We start from the raw sequence: 23231 nt of genomic DNA on the forward strand, positions 1-23231 counted from the left end.
GGCATAATCTATGTATTATATCTATAAAAGTGTGAATGTGAGTGATGGAAAGAGCAAAAAATTCTCAACCTATATAACCTATAAAAGTGAGAATATGTGTGAGAGAGAGAGAGAGAGAACAATTCTCAACCTATATATTCCACACATTTTTGGGCACAGATTTGGAAATTTGTATATAGGGTAGGCAGACATATAGAAATATATCTAGCATAATCTATCTATTATATCTATAAAAGTGAGAACTTGTGTGTGTGTGTGTGTGTGTGAGAGAGAGAGAACAATTCTTAACCTACATACTCAACAAATTTTTTACCTACAGTTTAGAAAATTTGTATATAGGGTATTCAGACATATGGAAATATATCTAGCATAATCTATCTATTATAACTACAAAAGTTAGAATGTGTGTGTGAGAGAGAGAGAGAACAATTCTAAACCTATATATTCAACAAATTTTTTATCTACAGATTTGAAACTTTGTATATAGGGTATTCAGACATATGGAAATATATCTAGCATAATCTATCTATTTTATCTATAAAAGTGAGAATGCGTGTGTGTGAGATAGCGAGAGAGAGAGAGAGAAAAAGAGAGAGATAAAAATTCTCAACCTATACATTCAACAAATTTTTTATCCACAGATTTGAACATTTGTATATAGGGTGTTCAGACATATAGAAATATATCTAGCATAATCTATCTATTATATGTATAAAAGTGAGAATGTGTGTGTGTGTGAGAGAGAGGACAATTGTCAACCTATGTATACAACAAATTTTTTATCTACAGATTTCAAAATTTGTATATTGGGCATTCAGACATATTTTAATATATCTGGCATAATCTGTCTATTATATCTATAAAAGTGAGAATGTGTGTGATAGAGAGAGAGAGAACAATTCTCAACCTATATACTCAACAAATTTTTTATCTACAGATTTGAAAATTTGTATATAGGGTATTCAGACATATGGAAATATATCTAGCATAATCTATTATATCTATAAAAGTGAGAATGTGTGTGTGTGTGTGAGAGAGAGAGAGAGAGAGAGAGAGAGAACAATTCTCAACCCATATACTCAACAAATTCTTTATCTACAGATTTTAAAATGTGTATATAGAGTATTCATACAAATAGAAATATACCTAGGATAATCTTTCTATTATATCTATAAAAGTGAGAATGTGTGTGTGTGTGAGCGAGAGAGAGAGAGAGAGAGAGAGAGAACAGTTCTCAACCTATACATTCAACAAATTTTTATATATAGGGTATTCAGAAATATCGAAATAACCAACACCGTCTTTCTTTTTTTTTCTCTCTCTTTCTCTCTCTCACCCACTTACTCTTCCCTCTCTCTCTCACCCTCTTTCTCTTGACGTCACACCACTGTTAAACTGTGGGGGGGGGAACACATTCCCAGGCATTATCTCCTATAGATGCACATTTTATTAGAAATTCAGCTTTCAAAATATTAGACGATAATAAAAATATAAAACCAACACCCTCTTTCTCTTTTCTCTCTCTCTCACCAACTTACTCTTCTCTCTCTCTCACCCTCTTTCTCTTGACCTCCTACTACTGTTAAACTGTGTGTGTGTGGGGGGGGGGAAGAGGCAGCTTGAAAACCAACAAAAACAGTGCACAGTTTCCCAAGCATTTGGGGTGGGAAGGGGGGGAAGAAGCCGAGCGCACAGTTTCGTGTAAGAGAGAGAGAACAATTCTCAACCTATATACTCAACAAATGAAAGTATAATTTTTAGCAATAGGTATCTAGGAAAAGGCCACTACATATGTTATAAGTTCCAAATTTCCACAACCTGGCAAATACTGGTACATGCTAGCAAATTTAAATTTGCAATTACAAAATATGATTCTAATTTTTTCCTTTGCTCTTTATTCTAACACTACACTAAGTTTACTGTGTTATTTCGCTACAGTTGATATTGTGTAGAACAATAAGAAAATCATAGTGAACAATGCATTCAACAAAATTTCACACACATTTCTAGATACCTATATCTAATAAGTTCAAAAGAAAGGACACACTTAGGGAGGTATTTTGGTGGTCAAGTCACTAAAAACAGATTAGCTGGTTTCCCGGCATAGCCCAGGATATAATAAAGATTGACTGAAATACATGTTCTAGCTGGTTTCTAGGCGTTGCCAGGGATGTAATATAGACACATTATGTTGTATATTACCTGTTCTCTTCTCCCTAAGGTAAAACAATTTCATATACATGCTGTAAATTACCTATGCTAGGGATAAAACATGAACAATATCAGTCCTAGGGTAGATAAAACAAATAATACATAGAGATGAAAGATTCCTCTCCCCTAAGAATCAAACATATGTTAAATATCTGCTTTTGTTTTTTCATTGTTTATACGGTCCCGAGCAACGCCGGGTAGCCCTGCTAGTTATCTATATATATAAAAGCCAAACGTCTGTGTGTATGCATGTATGTTTGTTTGTAACGCTAAAACTTTTGAAAGACGGAACCAAACTTGACAAATTTGGTATCATATCGAAGCCCCATCACCCGGATGACAAATATCGAAATTTCACGTCAAACGGACCACTAGAAATTGGTCAACTGATCAGTTATCTTCGAGGGGGGCCCCCAAAAAACCTGTCATTATCTATATATATAAAAGGCAAAAATCGGTGTGTATGTATGTATGTATGTATGTATGTATGTATGTATGTTTGTTTGTAACGCTAAAACTTTTGAAAGACGGAACCAGAGTTGACAAATTTGGTATCATATTGCACCTTGATCACCCGGATGACAAATATCGAAATTTCACGTCAAACGGACCAGTAGAAAGGGGTCAACTGATCGTTTTTCTCCTAGGGGGGCCCCCCAAAAAACCTGTCATTTTAACGTTATTCAATACGTGTCACGTGACGTGACGTCAGCTCAAACTTTTGACAGACACAACCAAAGTTGACAAATTATGTATCATATTGAACCTTGATCACCCGCATGACAAATATCGAAATTCCACACCAAACGGACCATTAAAAGGGGGTGAACTGATCATTTCTCTCCTAGGGGGGCCCCCCAAAAAACCTGTCATTTTAATGTTAATATTACATAATCCAAAAACGCTTAGTCATGTCACGTGACGTGACTTCAACATCCAGTAATGGCGAACAAATGTAAACAAACACTTTGTTTTACCGATACTTTTGTAATTTCTCTTCTGCTTTGTTCTAGAGATTATTAAACTCCATGACAATGTCTCCAACGTATTTAACTGGTTAAAAATAGTATTTATACAAGAGTTTTAACGAAAAATATCAGGAAAAAATGTACAGGAATAAAAAAAAATTCAGCTTTCAAAATATTCGTCGATAAAAAAACCGATCTTTATATTTACGCTAGCCATTTTGTATATTACCACGTGACCTGCTATCTCTTAAACTGGAGGGGGGGGGATCCACTTGAATCCAACAAAACCAGTAATTTTTTTTTTCTATTATATATACATCATTTTCTATAAAATTAAGTGTAGACTTTATAATTAAAACAAAAAATGTTATTCATACTAAAAAAAAAAAACGCTTAGTCATGTCACGTGACGTGACGTCAACATCCACTAATGGCGAACAATTGTACCTATTTATTATGCCTCCCCACGGGACAGTTAGACACCAGGGTCGTTTTTTAACGTGGAGAAAAGGTACAAAAATAAAAATTGTCTCAGTCGTGGAGGATTTCTCCTCCACCGAAAGAGAACAAGAAATAGAAGTGCAGCATCTGAAGAACAGATACTACACTTTGATCTTGACCAAAAGGCCAAGAATGCGACCAATTGTAAATAACAACTTTTTTCACAAAACCAACACCGTCTTTCTTTTTTTTCTCTCTCTTTCTCTCTCTCACCCACTTACTCTTCCCTCTCTCTCACCCTCTTTCTCTTGACGTCACACCACTGTTAAACTGTGGGGGGGGGAACACATTCCCAGGCATTATCTCCTATAGATGCACATTTTATTAGAAATTCAGCTTTCAAAATATTAGACGATAATAAAAATATAAAACCAACACCCTCTTTCTCTTTTCTCTCTCTCTCACCAACTTACTCTTCTCTCTCTCTCACCCTCTTTCTCTTGACCTCCTACTACTGTTAAACTGTGTGTGTGGGGGGGGAAGAGGCAGCTTGAAAACCAACAAAAACAGTGCACAGTTTCCCAAGCATTTGGGGTGGGAAGGGGGGGAAGAAGCCGAGCGCACAGTTTCGTGTGAGAGAGAGAGAACAATTCTCAACCTATATACTCAACAAATTTTTTATCTACAGATTTGAAAGTTTGTATATAGGGTATTCAGACATATGGAAATATATCTAGCATAATCTATCTATTATATCTATAAAAGTGAAAATGTGTGTGTGTGTGAGGTAGCCAGAGAGAGAGAGAGAGAGAGAGAGAGAGAGAGAGAGAGAGAGAGAGACAACAATTCTCAACCTATATATTCAATACATTTTTTATCTACAGATTTGAAAATTTGTATATAGGGTATTCAGACATATGGAAATATATCTAGCATAATCTATCTATTATATCTATAAAAGTGAAAATGTGTGTGTGTGAGGTAGCCAGAGAGAGAGAGAGAGAGAGACAACAATTCTCAACCTATATATTCAATACATTTTTTATCTACAGATTTGAAAATTTGTATATAGGGTATTCAGACATATGGAAATATATCTAGCATAATCTATCTATTATATCTATAAAAGTGAAAATGTGTGTGTGTGTGTGTGTGTGTGTATGCGTAAGAGAGAGAGAGAACAATTCTCAACCTATATACTCAACGTATTTTTATCTACGGATTTTAAACTTTGTATATAGGGTATTCAGACATATAGAAATATATCTAGCATAATCTATACATTATATCTATAAAAGTGAGAATGTGAGTGTGTGAGAGAGAGAGAACAATTCTCAACCTATATATTCAACAAATTTTTTACCTACAGATTTGAAAATTTGTATATTGGGTATTCAGACATATGGAAATATATCTAGCATAATCGATCTATTATATCTATAAAAGTCAGAATGTTTGCGTGTGGTTGTGTGTGTAAGGTTGCGAGAGAGAGAGAGAGAACAATTCTCAACCTATCTATTCAATAAATTTGTTATCTACAGATTTGACCATTTGTATATAGGGTATTCAGACATATGGAAATATATCCAGCATAATCTATCTATTATATCCATAAAAGTGAGAATGTGTGCGTGAGAGAGAGAGAGAGAGAGAGAGAGAGAGTAAGTACAATTCTCACCCTATATATTCAACAAATTTTTTATCTACCGATTATAAAATTTGTATATAGGGTATTCAGACATATGGAAATATATCTAGCATAATCTATCTATTATATCTAGAAAATTGAGAATGTGTGTGAAAGAGAGAGAGAGAAGAGAGAGAGAGAGAACAATTCTCAACCTATATATTCAACTAATTTTTATGTACAGATCTGAAAATTTGTATACAGGGTATTCAGACATATGGAAATATATCTAGCATAATCTATTATATCTATAAAAGGTAGAATGTGTGTGTGTGTTTGTGAGTGAGTGAGTGAGTGAGTGAGTGAGAGAGAGAGAGAGAGAACAATTCTCAACCTATATACTCAACAAATTTTGTATCTACAGATTTGATAATTTGTATATAGGGTATTCAGACATAAGGAAATATATCTAGCATAATCTATCTATTATATCTAGAAAAGTGAGAATGTGTGTGAAAGAGAGAGAGAGAGAACAATTCTCAACCTATATATTCAACAAATTCTATCTTTACAGATTTTAAAATTTGTATATAGGGTATTCAGACATTTGGAAATATATCTAGCATAATCTATTATATCTATAAAAGTGAGAATGTGTGTGTGAGAGAGAGAGAAAGAACAATTCTCAACCTATATACTCAACAAATTTTTTATCTACAGATTTAAAAATTTGTATATAGGGTATTCAGACATATAGAAATATATCTAGCATAACCTATCTATTATATCTATAAAATGGCCATGTGTGTGTGTGAGAGAGAGAGAGTCAGAGAGAGAGAGAGAACAATTTTCAGCTTGTGTGTGTGTGAGAAAGAGAGAGAGAGAAAGAGAGGAAGGAAAATTCTCACCCTATATATTCAACAAATTTTTTATCTACATATTAGAAAATTTGGATATAGGGTATTCAGACGTATGGAAATATATCTAGCATAATCTATCTATTATATCTATAAAAGTGAGAATGTGTGTGAGAGAGAGAGAAAGAGAGAGAGAGAGAACAATTCTCAACCTATATATTCAACTAATTTTTTATCTACAGATTTGAAAATGTGTATATTGGGTATTCAGACATATGTAAATATATCTGGCATAATCTATGTATTATATCTATAAAAGTGTGAATGTGAGTGATGGAAAGAGCAAAAAATTCTCAACCTATATAACCTATAAAAGTGAGAATATGTGTGAGAGAGAGAGAGAGAGAGAACAATTCTCAACCTATATATTCCACACATTTTTGGGCACAGATTTGGAAATTTGTATATAGGGTAGGCAGACATATAGAAATATATCTAGCATAATCTATCTATTATATCTATAAAAGTGAGAACTTGTGTGTGTGTGTGTGTGTGTGAGAGAGAGAGAACAATTCTTAACCTACATACTCAACAAATTTTTTACCTACAGTTTAGAAAATTTGTATATAGGGTATTCAGACATATGGAAATATATCTAGCATAATCTATCTATTATAACTACAAAAGTTAGAATGTGTGTGTGAGAGAGAGAGAGAGAACTATTCTAAACCTATATATTCAACAAATTTTTTATCTAAAGATTTGAAACTTTGTATATAGGGTATTCAGACATATGGAAATATATCTAGCATAATCTATCTATTTTATCTATAAAAGTGAGAATGCGTGTGTGTGAGATAGCGAGAGAGAGAGAGAGAAAAAGAGAGAGATAAAAATTCTCAACCTATACATTCAACAAATTTTTTATCCACAGATTTGAACATTTGTATATAGGGTGTTCAGACATATAGAAATATATCTAGCATAATCTATCTATTATATGTATAAAAGTGAGAATGTGTGTGTGTGTGTGAGAGAGAGGACAATTGTCAACCTATGTATACAACAAATTTTTTATCTACAGATTTCAAAATTTGTATATTGGGCATTCAGACATATTTCAATATATCTGGCATAATCTGTCTATTATATCTATAAAAGTGAGAATGTGTGTGATAGAGAGAGAGAGAACAATTCTCAACCTATATACTCAACAAATTTTTTATCTACAGATTTGAAAATTTGTATATAGGGTATTCAGACATATGGAAATATATCTAGCATAATCTATTATATCTATAAAAGTGAGAATGTGTGTGTGTGTGAGCGAGAGAGAGAGAGAGAGAGAGAGAGAGAACAGTTCTCAACCTATACATTCAACAAATTTTTATATATAGGGTATTCAGAAATATCGAAATATATCTAGCATAATCTATTATATCATTAAAAGTTAGAATGTGTGTGTGTGAGAGATAGAGAGAACAATTCTCAACCTATGCACTCTACAAATTTTTTATCTACAAATTAGAAAATTTGTATATAGGGTATTCACACATATGGAAATATATCTAGCATAATCTATCTATTATATCTATAAAAGTTAGAATGTGTGTGTGAGGTAGCCAGAGAGAGAGAGAGAGAGAGTAAGAACAATTTTCAACCTATATATTCAACAAATATTTGATCTACAGATTAGAAAATTTGTATATAGGGTATTCAGACATATGGAAATATATCTAGCATAATCTATCTATTATATCTCTAAAATTGAGAATGTGTGTGTGAGAGAGAGAGAGAGAACAATTTTCAACCTATATACTCAACAAATTTTTTTATCTACAGATTTGAAAATTTGTATATAGGGTATTCAGACATATGGAAATATATCTAGAGTAATCTATCTATTATATCTATAAAAGTGAGAATGCGTGTGTGTGTGAGAGAGAGCGACACAGAACAATTCTCAACCTATATATTCAACAAATTTTTTATGTACAGATCTGAAATATCACATTTGTATAGAAGTAGAAATCTTGATACCTACTCTGATACCTAATAAAAGAAAGGACACTCTTTAGGGCGGATTTTGATTATAACAAGTCACTAATTAGAAATTATAATAAACATTCAAATAATTTAAGAATTTTACCAAAATAAAATTGCATGGTAATCACCCAATTTCTGCCACAAAATTTTGATTGGCAGAACTCATAAACATAAAATATATATTTTCTAATTTCAGCTTTTTTTTTTCTTTTTACATAATCTGGTTTGATGTTTTCCCAAATATTCAAATCACTATATTTTGCTGCTTAATATCAAATACAGCAACTGAGTTATTTTTATGCATCAAACAATTACATTTTCTCATTCATCCAAACTAATCACTGAACATCAATTTCATATTTTCTTCACTAAAATATTACTGTGCTTGATGTCATCAAGTGGAGCGGATCATTTTTTTTTCATTTGTTCACACATTTTTCCAATTTATATATATTTTAAAGATTCTTAGCCTATGTCATTGCATACCAATCTGTTTATTAAAAGTTAAGGTTCACTGTAAACACATATGTTACACCAAAATAAAAACGCTTCAGATAATGTCTTGATATTCAATTCAGTTTCTCACATGACATCTTATGAAGTTAGTAGAAATGTTACAGACTTTTGAATCTCAAACACTTTCAATACTGTGCACTGATATTTTCTTTTTTGCAATATAAGCACATTCATGATTTTTTTTACAAACGTTAAAAACTTTCACATTGTGTAGCAATATACTGAAACAATTATAAAAATATTTGTTTTTATTTTGAATGATGCAGGGCATCTGAAGAGAGATTTTTCTAACAAAATGAAAGTATAATTTTTAGCAATAGGTATCTAGGAAAAGGCCACTACATATGTTATAAGTTCCAAATTTCCACAACCTGGCAAATACTGGTACATGCTAGCAAATTTAGATTTGCAATTACAAAATATGATTCTAATTTTTTCCTTTGCTCTTTATTCTAACACTACACTAAGTTTACTGTGTTATTTCGCTACAGTTGATATTGTGTAGAACAATAAGAAAATCATAGTGAACAATGCATTCAACAAAATTTCACACACATTTCTAGATACCTATATCTAATAAGTTCAAAAGAAAGGACACACTTAGGGAGGTATTTTGGTGGTCAAGTCACTAAAAAGAGATTAGCTGGTTTCCCGGCATAGCCCAGGATATAATAAAGATTGACTGAAATACATGTTCTAGCTGGTTTCTAGGCGTTGCCAGGGATGTAATATAGACACATTATGTTGTATATTACCTGTTCTCTTCTCCCTAAGGTAAAACAATTTCATATACATGCTGTAAATTACCTATGCTAGGGATAAAACATGAACAATATCAGTCCTAGGGTAGATAAATCAAATAATACATAGAGATGAAAGATTCCTCTCCCCTAAGAATCAAACATATGTTCAATATCTGCTTTTGTTTTTTCATTGTTTATACGGTCCCGAGCAACGCCGGGTAGCCCTGCTAGTCTATATATATAAAAGACAAATGTTTGTTTGTAACGCTACAACTTGAGATGAAAGATTCCTCTCCCCTAAGAATAAAACATATGTTCAATATTTGCTTTTGTTTTTTCATTGTTTATACGGTCCCGAGCAACGCCGGGTAGCCCTGCTAGTATATATATATAAGCAAAGAATTTCTCATTTTTCTGAAGAGTATATCCACAAAAACAGACGCTACTGACAAAATAATAACCGTTTGTTTGTGCGTAACGAAACGACCTGTAAAAATGTACTGAATTTTAACATGCTGGATTGCTGGGGAACTATTTCGCATGAAAAATAAATATTTGGATCTTGGAATATAACTATACTGTTATTCTGATTATATATATATATATATATATATATATATATATATATATATATATATATATATATATATATATATATATATAAAGCTGAATGTCTGTGTGTGTGTGTGTGTGTGTGTGTGTGTGTGTGTGTGTGTGTGTGGTCACGGATAGGTTCCTATATGGTTAACTATTTTTAAAAATTGATTACATATAATGATAGATGTATCGAGACACAGGAATGGGTATGTTTGATCTGGCAGAACAGTGGTTCATTAAAATTGTGGGGTCTGCGTTCGCGCCTGGTCCACAAAGTATGGAAATAAAAAATTTAAAAATTTAAAAAAAAAAACGTTTACAAGTGTTTCTGATATAGATTTACATAAGAATACTTTGATAAATATGTTTTAACTTAAATAGGGATGGTATAATAAAATTGTGGGGTCAGCGTTCGCGCCTAGCCTCCATAGAATGGAAATAGGCACAAACTTTAATAAAGACTTTTCATATCTATCTGTGTAAGTATACTTTGATAATCATGTTTCTGTTTGAAGAAATATGGTATAATAAAATTATTGGGGGTTCGTTCGCACCTGACCTTCATAGAATGGAAATATGTCACAAACTTTAACAAGGTTTTTTAATATAGATCCATAGAATATTGTGATAAGTGTTTTAGTGTGAACAGATATGGTATAATAAATTATGAGGTTTATCTATTTTATTTTTACTTTCATCATATTTTGCTTTAGTTTTGATACCCCCAAATTCAACCCAAATTTACAACCCTTCCTTTTCATAACCTATCATACTTTCATAAATTAGAGTCCATTTTCATACTTTCATAAATTAGAGTCCATATATATATAAAGTGACTTTATCTGTGTGTGGGGGGGAACGATCTATACCAAACTGTTCTCTCAGTATATAGGAGATTCAGCCTGTGGAACAAATTCGATTTGCTTTTTTAGCCGGTAAAAGTGGCTAAGAGGTCAACATTGAAAACCCGGAATTTAACAGGCGAAATTCTTCTTAAAGTGCTCTTCTACGCATGCGCAAATATACATTTATACGTTAAAGTTCCTCAATTTATAAAGTTTTGACATCCTCTGTCTTTAGATTAAATGAGAGCGAACACCGCTGAAGTGCCAAATGTTTTGGTTTAGATTCTAATTGATGGCACTCAAGTCATATTTATTTAACTTTTGAAATCGCGACAATATATTGGGTACAATATAATAATCAATAGAGAATTGGCTCTATAATAATAAATACGAAATCTGCATAAATTAAAATATCATATTAAGTGTATTTTACGACCAGCTATTGATTGAAATAAAAAAAATCTTACAATTTCAATCTTAGAAAAAGTTTCTTAATTATATAGTTGTATGTAGTTAATTTAAATGGCCTATTTTTTTTAATTGAAAGCTCGTATTGATGTCTGATACACCGTGACCTCTATGATTTCCAGCCATCTTTCCCCAATCTGTCTCGTATTCAACAAGGGAAAAGTAATATAATTATTTCCTGTTTCTTCGTTTCATCTTTAACCCACCTACGAAAAGGATGTGTTTTCTTTTATTGGAACTGAGATTTCTGCTTTTTGATGGTCTTATTTCAGAATGACTTTTATTTTTAAAGGAATATATCTTCTTTCTGTTTATCAACTGTTCTTCAAACTTTACTTGGATCTTCTTTATCTTGGATTTCAATTTACCTCATCGCATTTATGTGTCTTGATTTGCATCTAAATATTATCAAATATGAATCTGAACCTACGGATTCCCATTGACTTCCCCTACCTATTTGCTATTGCAGAACGTTTTGTTGCTATAGCTACTCCCATTTGCTATACCATTTCAAAAACATTTTCTTTTGTGCAAATATGTTAGTATTCATATTTTGCAGTTCCATTTTATGCTCGGAATAGCATTTCATCATTATATTGTGCTATTATCTTTCCTCCGATGAGAAGAACGCATTCTTTGAAACTCCGCGGATTAAGGGTTTCTTAATTTCTAATTTCGTATTCCTTATCGGACAATAAAATTTCTGTCTTTTCCTTATCTGCATATTTTTTCAAATTTTATTGTCTTATATCTATGTTCTTCTCCATTTTTTGATAATTGAGCTTTTACATCTGGTTGGATTGTTAATATAAATATTTAAAATATATTTTATTTTAAGTTTATTCTCATACTAAACTTATTACAATAATTATATATATATATGTGTGTGGGTGCGCGCATGTATGTGTGCGTGTGTGTGTGTGTGTGCGTGCGTATGAGTGTGTGTGCGTATGTGTGTGTGCGCGTATGTGTGTGTGCGTGCGTGTGTGTATGCGTATATGTGTGTGCGCGCGCGCGTGTGTGTGTGTGTGCGTATGTGTGCGTGCGTGTGTGTGCGTGCGTGCGCGTGTGTGTGTGTGTGTGTGTGTGTGTGTGTGTGTGTGTGTGTGTGTGTGTGTGTGTGTGTGTGTGTGTGTGTGTGTGTAAATAAGTTGATCATCAAACATTTGTTATGTTTTTCATACTTGTTTTAATATTGGATATTTTCATTTGTGAAATTATTGAGATAATTTTTAAAAATAGTTTTAACGCGTTTCGAACGATCTTGTGTTTTTTTTTTAAAGAGTCCTCTTCAGAAATTTTGTAAAATATTTAAACTATAAAATATTTAAAATGTAAAATAGTGTTTCCGCTATCCATTCTGATGATAGAAGACTGTCCCAAGAAGTGCGAAAGGTTTGTGCATCTAAATGATCTCATACTTCTCATTTATTGGGGTCAGTTTGGAGTCATTGAATATTGTCAGTCTTTGTTTCTTTTAATTTTTTATTTTTATTTATTTTCTTTCTTGCTTGTGTGGAGGTACGGGGTGCATTGGTACTTCGTTACATTTGTGTGTCTGTGTGCATGTGTTCGTGTGTGGAGTGTATGAGTATGAGTATGTGTGTGTGTTTTCTTGTATTGGCTTATGAAATGTGAGTTCTATCTTATAGTTTGAATAAGCTCTGTTTAGTATTAAGTTTAATTCTGATTTTTAGATTCTAATTTTTCTATTGTGATGTTCGTTTTATTCTGTTGGGATATTCATAATATTTATAATTTGATAATATTTATAATTTGATAATAATAAGTAAATAGCTGATTATATGACTAATTTTAACATTGCGGATATTGTCATTTCCTTGTGAGGTTAAAGTTAAAATTTTCTGGGGCGTGTTCGAATCACGCTTATGTATTTATGTAGGAGCATAAACCAATAGCAGTCTAGGGGACCCTAATGTTTTTATTCGTATTTTTGCCGGCTAAAAACCAAATCGAATGTGTTCCTGGGATCAAAATACTCTATATGTCAAGTTTCACGTTTGTACACCAAATATTCAGAGAAGCGTTTGATAAAGGAATCTCACACATACACACAGAGCCAAGGCCATTTATATATATGTGCGCGTGCGTGCTTGCGTGCGTGCGTGCGTGCGTGCGTGTGTGTGTGTGTGTGTGTGTGTGTGTGTGTGTGTGTGTGTGTGTGTGTGTGTGTGTGTGTGTGTGTTGAAAATAAAGTTTCCGGCCACGGTTATGGTTTTTGGTGTAGTTTTAAGTGAGAGCTACATCATGCTACCTCACATCTTACAAGTCGGCCTGAAAGTCAGCGCCAAAATGTACCCGGATGTGCTGAAGAGTGTGTGATCCCCTGGTGCAATCAAGTGACCGCTGGTAGGCCCTGGGTGAGGCAGCAGGACTCGGCGCCGGCCCACAAGTCTAAATAGACCAAGGCTTAACTTCAGAAGTGCTACGACACTTTACCCTTCTGTCACATGTCGACCTGAACCCACTGGGCTACTTCGTTTGGTCATACGTCGCGAACATCGCGAACATAACCTCCCACAATATTAAAGCTAGTCTGATAGCCGCCATTTGCCATCTGTCGAGTATTCGCCGAGCTCCCGCCAGCGCTTGTGGAAAAGGCATTCTCCCAGATCCGGACCCGTACCGAGGCGACGATGTGGGCTGAAGGTGGCTACATTGAATAGATGTCAGCTCTACAACATAATCAAGTTACCTGAATTGATTTTTTAATAAAAGTTTTAAAGCTGTAGTGTTGTTTTCTTTAGTGTGACAACTTTATCGTTCCATCTTGTAGGGAAGCCGGAAACAGAGAAGGAGTTCCAAAGTCTAGTAGTTCAAGAGAATGAAACTATTTTTATAGAAAGCTTTCCAGCATTTAGGAATCACTACAGTGAAGGAGTATGATTTTGCTGCTTTCCGGGTTTGTTGGTGGGATTTATGTAAAGGCAGCAGAATTGCTTAAGTTTGAAATATCTTTTTCGTTGGTCTGTCACGCTTAAGTTTTTAATTTCATTTTCATTTGTCTGTTACGTTTACGTCTGCATATCATTTTCTTTGGTCTGTCACGTTTTGAATAACATTTTGGCCTTTGAGCCATGATCACAGTATAGTATCTGTTCTAATGCCGCACTTCATCTTTTCTGTCCTCAGTTAATGGATGAGAATTCCTTCATGCTGGAGATAATTTTCATTTTTGTTCCTATCCAAAGTGCCCTTTTTGGGGAGCTGAATTTTGGGCACATTAAAACCCGACCGTGTGTCTGCCTTTGTAGTAAATAGGAACATTATCTTCGCTAACCGCGCATGTTGAAAGAACGCATCTTAAGATTAGATGCGTTTACTTTGGCCGCAAATCTTTGGGGACGACAAAGTCGTCACGTTTTTCTGCGAATCAGAGTAAAAATGTTTCGCCTGGAGACTTTCGACAAGCTGAAACACAAAGCTCTCCTTGATCCTAAAGAAACGGTTTCTGCCATTTTTGTGGTGTGTGTGTGTGTGTGTGTGTGTGTGTGTGTGTGTGTGTGTGCGCGCGTTTTTGTATGTGTGCGTGCGTGTGTATGTATGTATATGTGTGCGTATGTGTGTTCATCTCGAACGAGATTGTCCTTCACTTCCATAGTAAAGATTGACAGAAAAAAAACTTGACGTGGACGACCTCGAACGATGGCAATCATGGCCGATTTCATTGGACACAAAGTAAAGATGGCCGACATTTCCAAAACAACATAATATGCTTCGCTTTTTCTTTCATTCACTTCTCTCTTTTTCTTTCTTTCTTTCATTATTTCCTCCATTTCCCTTTTCTTCCTTTCTGTTAATTTATTTTCATTTTATTTCTTTTCGTGTGACTTCTTCATACTCTCTAACCCGTATTATTTAACATCATACTCTCTAACCCGTATTATTTAACATCATACTCTCTAACCCGTATTATTTATCATACTCTCTAACCCGTATTATTTAACATCATACTCTCTAACCCGTATTATTTAACATCATACTCTCTAACCCGTATTATTTAACATCATACTTTCTACTTATTTTCTATTTTAACCCTAGTTTTAAAACAACAAAATATGATCTGCTTCTTTTTTCTTATCACATTTCCTTTTTTTTCTTTAATTTAATTTAAACTTTCTTTAATTTAATTTAAACTCTGCTCTCAATGTTTGGTATACACATTTGAAACTCAATATATAGTGGATTTGGACTCATGGTACAAATTCGATATGATTCCTAGACGATAAAAATACTGACTAAGTAGTCAAAATTGAAAAAATAATTAAACCTAAATCGAGTAAACCTTTTATTTCTGCGCATGTGCAAATATACGATTACAGTTTAAAGTCATTTGTTACATTCTCCTGATCCGTTTGTCAATAGCTAAAACGGCTACAGTCGCCTTATCCGTCTGTCAACAGCTAAAACAGTAATTCCTTTGGATGGAGTGCTAAATGTTTTGGTTTCGATTCCAGCTGATGGCACCAAAGTTATTTATTTATATTTGTAATTTAATTTTGAAATTATGTATTAGGTACAATATAATAATCAGGTCAAGACAAGAATAAGAACCTCAATCAACCGACAAAAACAAAAGAACAGATTTCGATTGACGCCAGTTCGAACTTGCCATTTGCATCCGCACATGCTCCCCGTAAACAAAAATATAATAACAAACGTGTTAAGATATTTGCGAGGAAGTTTTATTTTTTATGTGGAGTTGATTTTTTTTTGGGGGGGGGGGAGGGGGGAGTCGAGGAGACGGGCGAGGAGTTCAGGGTACTGTAATAACTGTAATACGTGCATATATTTTCGAAAACGTAAAAATACACTTGCGGATGTGAATTTATATTTTAGATTTAAATTAACCTCAATGTTCATCATTTTATCCTTAATTCAAGCCATGAAAAATTAGGTTCAAAACAAAACAAAAAAAATAGGTTCAAAACAAAACAAAAAAAATATTAAAAAGAATAAAAAGAATCGTTTTTAGCATCGGAAGATAGGCACCAATTTTTCCGATACTTATTTCGATACCTCAAAAATTTCCAATTCCGATTCTGATTAATCGTCTCAACACTAATAATGATATTGCAACCACCTGTCAAGATGGCTAATCAACAATTAATTGTGCAAGTTCTTGTGGAATTCATTTTTAACTGACAAAGCAATTTTGTCTTTTATAACGTTAAGTAGCTTATATTGAAATTCGGAAAAAAACATGGAAGCGTTACATTACCTCAAAGCACCTTATTTCCGGCACACGTTGATAAAAAGAAAGTAAGCGTTGCTCTTCTAAAGACTACGGTCAATAGGCATTTTATGTTTTTGCGATAACCACCTTTTGTTCTTTTTAGCTCCTTGCATCAAGTGGTTTTATGTCGCCCTAAAGAAAACAACACTACAGCTTTATTTGAGCATTTTTATTGAAAAAATCAATTCAGCTAATTTCATTATGCAGTAGAGCTGAGATGCATTCAATGTAGCCGCCTTCAGCGTCAATCACCGCCTCGATACGAGTCCGCGACAAGGAACATGCTTTTCCCCCAAACGCCGGCGGGAGTTTGGCGAATACTCGGCGGATGAAGGGAATTAGGCTTGCTTTAGTGTTGTGGGAGGTCATGTTGGTGATGTTTTCGACGTAAGGCCAAACAAAGTAGTCCATGGGATTCAGGTCGGGCGAGTAAGGGTGCCAGTGATAGAAGGGTACAAAGTCGTAGCCCCCTTTCTGAAGCCACGCCTTGGTTTCTCTGAACTTGTAGCCAACACCCGGTCCTGCTGCTACACGAAGAGTCTGCCAGCAACCACCTGATTGCACCAGGGGACTGCCACACTTTTCAGCACATCCAGGTACACAATCAAGCCAACATAGCAGATGTGATGTGGAACGATGGGGCCTTCAATTCCAACGACACTAAAGACCATAACCATGGCCGGAAACTTCGTTGAGCTGTTCCATCAAGCGTTGAACCGTTCGGATTAGAGGGCGTTGACAATGGTTCTGTTGCCATAACATGGATCGGTAGAGATAATGGGTTCTACTGCTGAGAATTTCTGATCTCGCTCATTGAACATTGTGTCACTTTCAGACGTGTTAGTACGCGCCTATCGCGCTTGGGATTTGTACACAACTGGCCAACTAGTAGGTGGTCTTTCACAAAAGAAAACGGTTTTCATCAAACAGATATAGAATCCTGTCGTTTTTTCTAAGGCGACTATTTTATCATGCAACCACACACACACACACACACACACACACACACACACACACACAAACGTATATATATATATTTGTATATATATTTATACATATATATATATTTATACATACATATATATATATACATACATATATATACATACATATATATATACATATATATATGCATACATATATATACATATATGTATACATACATATAAATATACAAACATATATATACATACGTATATATATACATATATATATACATACATATATACATACGTATATACATATACATACGTATATACATTTATATACATACATACATATACATACTTACACATATATATACATATATATATACATATATATGCATACATATATACGTACATATATATAATAATAATGATTGCAACGTCTTGTCAGACGAGTGCCACTCCCTCAGACATTTAAAATACATGAGCCCAAATGCCTGAGGGAATATCTATACAAATATGATGTTACAGAGTCTTAGCTTTGTACGACAGCTAAGTCTCTCTTTCGGTTCAAAATGTTGAGATCCAGCAAAAAGCAAGAGCAAGATAGCCAGCAACAAATTAAACTGCAGACCAACTTAATGCGGGTAATGGTCTTCCGCTTAATGGTTTTTTTAAATCAGAGATTTGCTTCTCCTAGAAAGGCTGCCTTCACCACGGCTTACGGGAGCCCTCTCCACCCCAATACACATATACACACACACAAATATACACGATGCTAGTTGGCCGTGGGCCCAGAAAAAGAGTTCATTCGCCCTTTGGAAGGTCGTGTTTTTAATCCTTCAGGGAGACTAGCCGCCCTCCTCACCAAACAAGTCTGGTGGGGGAACCAGTTTAGTCGCCTGTGACCCGACCATGAGGCAGGTAGTACTGGGTTACATGGTACCAGTAGCACATGACATGACACATGACATGACATGACCTGACATACATATATATACATACATATATACATACATATATATACATACATACATATATATATACATGCATATATATATACATACGCATATATATACATACATATATACATACATATATACATACATACATATATACATACATACATATATACATACATATATACATACATATATATACATAAATATATATACATACATATATATATATACATACATATATATATAAATACATAAATATATATACATATATACATATATATATACATATATACACATTCATATATATACGTACATACATACATATATATATACATACATATATATACATACATATATATACATACATATATATCATCATTATCATCTTCGGCGGTCACTCCTGTCCGAGTAAGACTGTCCTCCGTTGTGGCTTCTGTGGGTCCTCAGGTGAGCATAGAGCCCAATCCTAGACCCAATTTGTCTTGTGCAATTTGGCCAGATAAAGGTAGTGGTGGTGGGGTGGGGTTGGGTGTGTCTGGTTGATAATCTGTCCTTTCTGTGCTTGCGTTTATCCTCAGCAGCTTGATTTAGGTCACTACTATAAAGCGCAGCACCTTTGTGGACAGCGCTCCTCCATGCCAACCTGCTCCCAGCCACGTCCTCCCATGTCTCAAGGTCCATGTGAAACCGGTTTAGATTTACTTTGATGTTGTCCTTATACCTAATCTTTTGGCCACTCTGGGCACGCTTTCCCTCAACAAGCTGAGAGTAGAAAATCTGTTTTGGGAGGCGGAGATCCGGCATTCGGACAACATGACAAGTCCATCTGAGCTGGCGTTGAGCAACAGTAGCGGTGATAGTGGGAATGTCAGCTTCACTCAGGACGCTGGTCACATATATATATACATATATATACATACATATATATATACATATATATGCATACATATGTATATACACACATACATATACCTACGTATCTATATACATATATATACATACATATATACATACGTATATATATATATTTATATACAGACATATACATACTTACACATATATATACATACATATATATACATATATATATGCATACATACATATATACATACATATATATGCATACATATATACATACATATATATGCATACATACATATATATATACATACATATATTCATACATATATACATACATATATACATATATATATACATGCATAAATATATATACATGCATATATATACATACATATATACATGCATATATAAATATATATACATACATAAATATATATAAATACATATATATACATAAATATATATACATACATAAATATATATGCATACATATATATATATATACATACATAAATATATATACATATATATATATATACATACATATATATACATATATATATACATACATATATATAAATACATAAATATATATAGATATAGATATATACATACATATATATACATACATACATATATATACATTCATATATATAAGTACATACATATATATATACATACATATATGTATACATATATATACATACATATTATACATATATACATATATATACATATACATATATATATACACATATATATATACATATACATATATATACATATATATATATACATATATATACATATAAATACATACATACATATATGATGATTGCAACGTCTTGTCAGACGAGTGCCACTCCCTCAGACATGTAAAATACATGAGCCCAAATGCCTGAGGGAGTATCTATACAAATATGATGTTACAGAGTCTTAGCTTTGTACGACAGCTAAGTCTCTCTCTCTCGGTTCAAAATGTTGAGATCCAGCAACAAGCAAGAGCAAGATAGCCAGCAACAAATTAAACTGCAGACCAGCTTAATGCGGGTAATGGTCTTCTGCTTTATGGTTTTTTTAAATCAGAGATTTGCTTCTCCTAGAAAGGTTGCTTTCACCACGGCTTACGGGAGCCCTCTCTATCCCAAATATATATATATATATATATATATATATATATATATATATATATATACACACATAAATACATATATATACATACATATATATGCATACATACACACATATACATACACACACACACACACACACATATATATATATATATATATAGGGTGATCCCCCCCCCCACAAAAACAGGCCCCCACTCTTATTAGGCCCCGTTTCTAAGTGTTTTGTCCGAATGAAATGAAACTTTGGTCATAACTAGTTTATTATATTCAAAACATCACATCAAAACACTAGGGTCTTTGGCCTTTTTTCTCCTTGATTGTAAAATACTCAGAAAAACAATTGAATGTCCTCTGTTTTTTTTTTGGGGGGGGTCACCCTGTATACTTCATTTAATCACAAATTAATACCAAAATATATGAAAATATAATTTTATGCGTAATTTTCAGTATTTACTACAACAGTACATAGTTAGAACTAGGTAGTAAGTTATAAAAATATGTATGGTTATTAAGCTACACAGAATATTCCGCGTTTTATTCTCGCGAGAATTCGTCAGGCTTATTCCAATTATAAATGTTTCAACCAGAACTAGCTCCCATATTTACAAAGCTGTTTTAGCATTTTACCGCTCAAGTAGATATCTCACTGCTGATGCATTCTCTACCTGTATAAGAGCCAGGTACGTCCAAGGATGGAGTAGTGTTGCCAAATCTGGGCAGGGGCTGCTCGAAAGAGCTTATCCTGCCTTTACAGAGTTCAAAATATACTTCGTAATCTAGTGGAAGATGTCCTTCTCTCTACCCTACAACCTTTTTCTCACAGAAGAGACGTTGCGAGCTTGTCTCTGCTTTATCGTTATTTTCACGGTAACTTTTTTTTTTTTTTTTTTTTATTACATTTTCACCCCAAACAAGGCAAATTGCCACTTTGGTGTAGGGGGCTACTATCAGGGGCAACAACTACTGGGGTACTATGTAGGGATTTGGGCAGCAAGGTGTCGGTTCACGTTACACTTGAACTTCTGCACGTCAGTACTGTTGGGGAAGCAGGGACCTGGAATGGAATTCCAGAGTCTTGCGGTTCTGGGGAAGAAACTATTGGAGTAAAAAGATCTTTTACATCTACGGACCTCTACAGTGTGAGGGTGGGATCTAGTAGCCTGTCGGGTTTGTCGAGGGTTCTCGCGTCGTGGGGCCACAAGTGATTGCAGTTCGTCAGAGCATTCACCACTAAAATACTTGTAGAAAAGGCAGAGGGATGCAACATTTCGTCGATGGGACAGAGGCTGAAGCTTAGATGCCAGTTCAGGGCCTATCAGGTTTGCGACTCTCTTTTGAACCTTGTCAAGGAGCGAGAGACTAGTAGCAGATGCACCAGCCCAGATGTGGCAGCAATACTCCATACATGGGCGAATGGTGGCCTTATAGAGGTACAGGATACTTTCGGGTGTTAGTTGTCTAGCACGGTAGAGAGAGCCTACCTTTCTTGCAGCGGCCCTGGCAATGCCTTCAATGTAATTGTTCCAACTCATGTTTCCTGTGAACGTTAGGCCAAGGAGTTTGAAAGATGGACTCTCAGATAAAGAGTCGTTGGCCATTGCTATGGGTGGTAGAGAGGGTTTCTTGTAATTATTGAATGAAACTAGTTTAGTCTTGGCAGCATTGAATGCGACCAACCACTTTTGTCCCCATTCCACTACAGATTGGAGGTCTTCCTCTAGTGTTTCTGCCATTTCTTTAGAAATGTGTTCATTCGTCTTCCTGTCGTGTCTGCCATAGAGTGTAGTGTCATCAGCATATATACCCATCTCAGAGGCAATGTTGTCGGGGAGGTCATTTATGAATATCAGGAACAATAGAGGTCCAAGGATAGAACCCTGGGGCACTCCCGCATTTATATCATATTGTTTAGATGTGCGACCGTCGAGGACTACCTGGATTTTTCTCTTATCTAAGAAGGATTTAATTATGTTAAGTATTCTACCAGTGATACCGTATGATCTGATTTTACTGAGGAGACCCTCATGCCATACCCTGTCAAAAGCCTTAGATATATCTAGAGCTACCGCTCTGCCTTCCCCCGCTTTGTCCAGTGAATGGTATATACGTTCAGAGATCACAGTGAGGATGTCTGCTGTGGAACGGGCTCGTCTAAATCCATATTGTTTGTCAGTCAGTAGTTTAGCATCTGTAAGATGATGGACTAGAGCATGGTTAATTATGGTCTCAAATATTTTGGCAAAAAGTGGGAGGAGGCTAATGGGGCGATAATTTGATGGGTCTGTCCTTTCGCCAGAATTCTTGAATACTGTTACAACAGAAGCAGTTTTCCAACAGCCCGGAAAGCAAGCTTCATTAAGACATTTGTTGTAGAGTTTGGAGAGAACTGGAGCTACTTCGGCTGAGCACTTTTTTAATAGCACAGCTGGGATAAGATCGGGTCCACATGCTTTTGAGGTGTCAAGGTTTTTTATGATAGCATGCACCTGGGCAGGGGTGGTTTTCAGATCGTCTAGTGTGGCGTCTGTCCGCATAGGAAAGTCAGGTAGGGGGTGGTTGGAAGGGTCCAGTGTGGAGTTTGAGGCAAACCGACTGGCAAGCATGTTAGCCTTGTCGGTTGCTGAGGAGACAACCTCGTGATTGTTGGTTAGTGGGGGAATTGTTGATTGCCCATTATTTACTACACTGTTGTAGATTTTCCAGAAGTCTCGAGTTCCTAGTTTTTGTGCTTCGATGCGCTTTTTAGTGGTTTCCGTAAATTCTCTCTTAGCTG

The 23231-nt window shown here is 34.6% G+C and overlaps 1 protein-coding gene and 1 pseudogene across 1 annotated transcript in view; one reads left to right on the forward strand and one right to left on the reverse strand.

The window, feature by feature from the left end:
• The window catches only part of LOC145256479 (cholecystokinin receptor type A-like), a 555576-nt gene that overhangs the window by 509236 nt on the left and 23109 nt on the right, over positions 1-23231 (forward strand). The gene's annotated exons all lie outside the window — the stretch shown is intronic.
• On the reverse strand, positions 3686-3819 carry LOC145256648 (U2 spliceosomal RNA; annotated as a pseudogene).

This window comes from Euprymna scolopes, chromosome 32, assembly GCF_053919585.1.
Source record: "Euprymna scolopes isolate OS-2025 chromosome 32, ASM5391958v1, whole genome shotgun sequence".
Lineage (NCBI taxonomy): Eukaryota > Metazoa > Mollusca > Cephalopoda > Sepiida > Sepiolidae > Euprymna > Euprymna scolopes.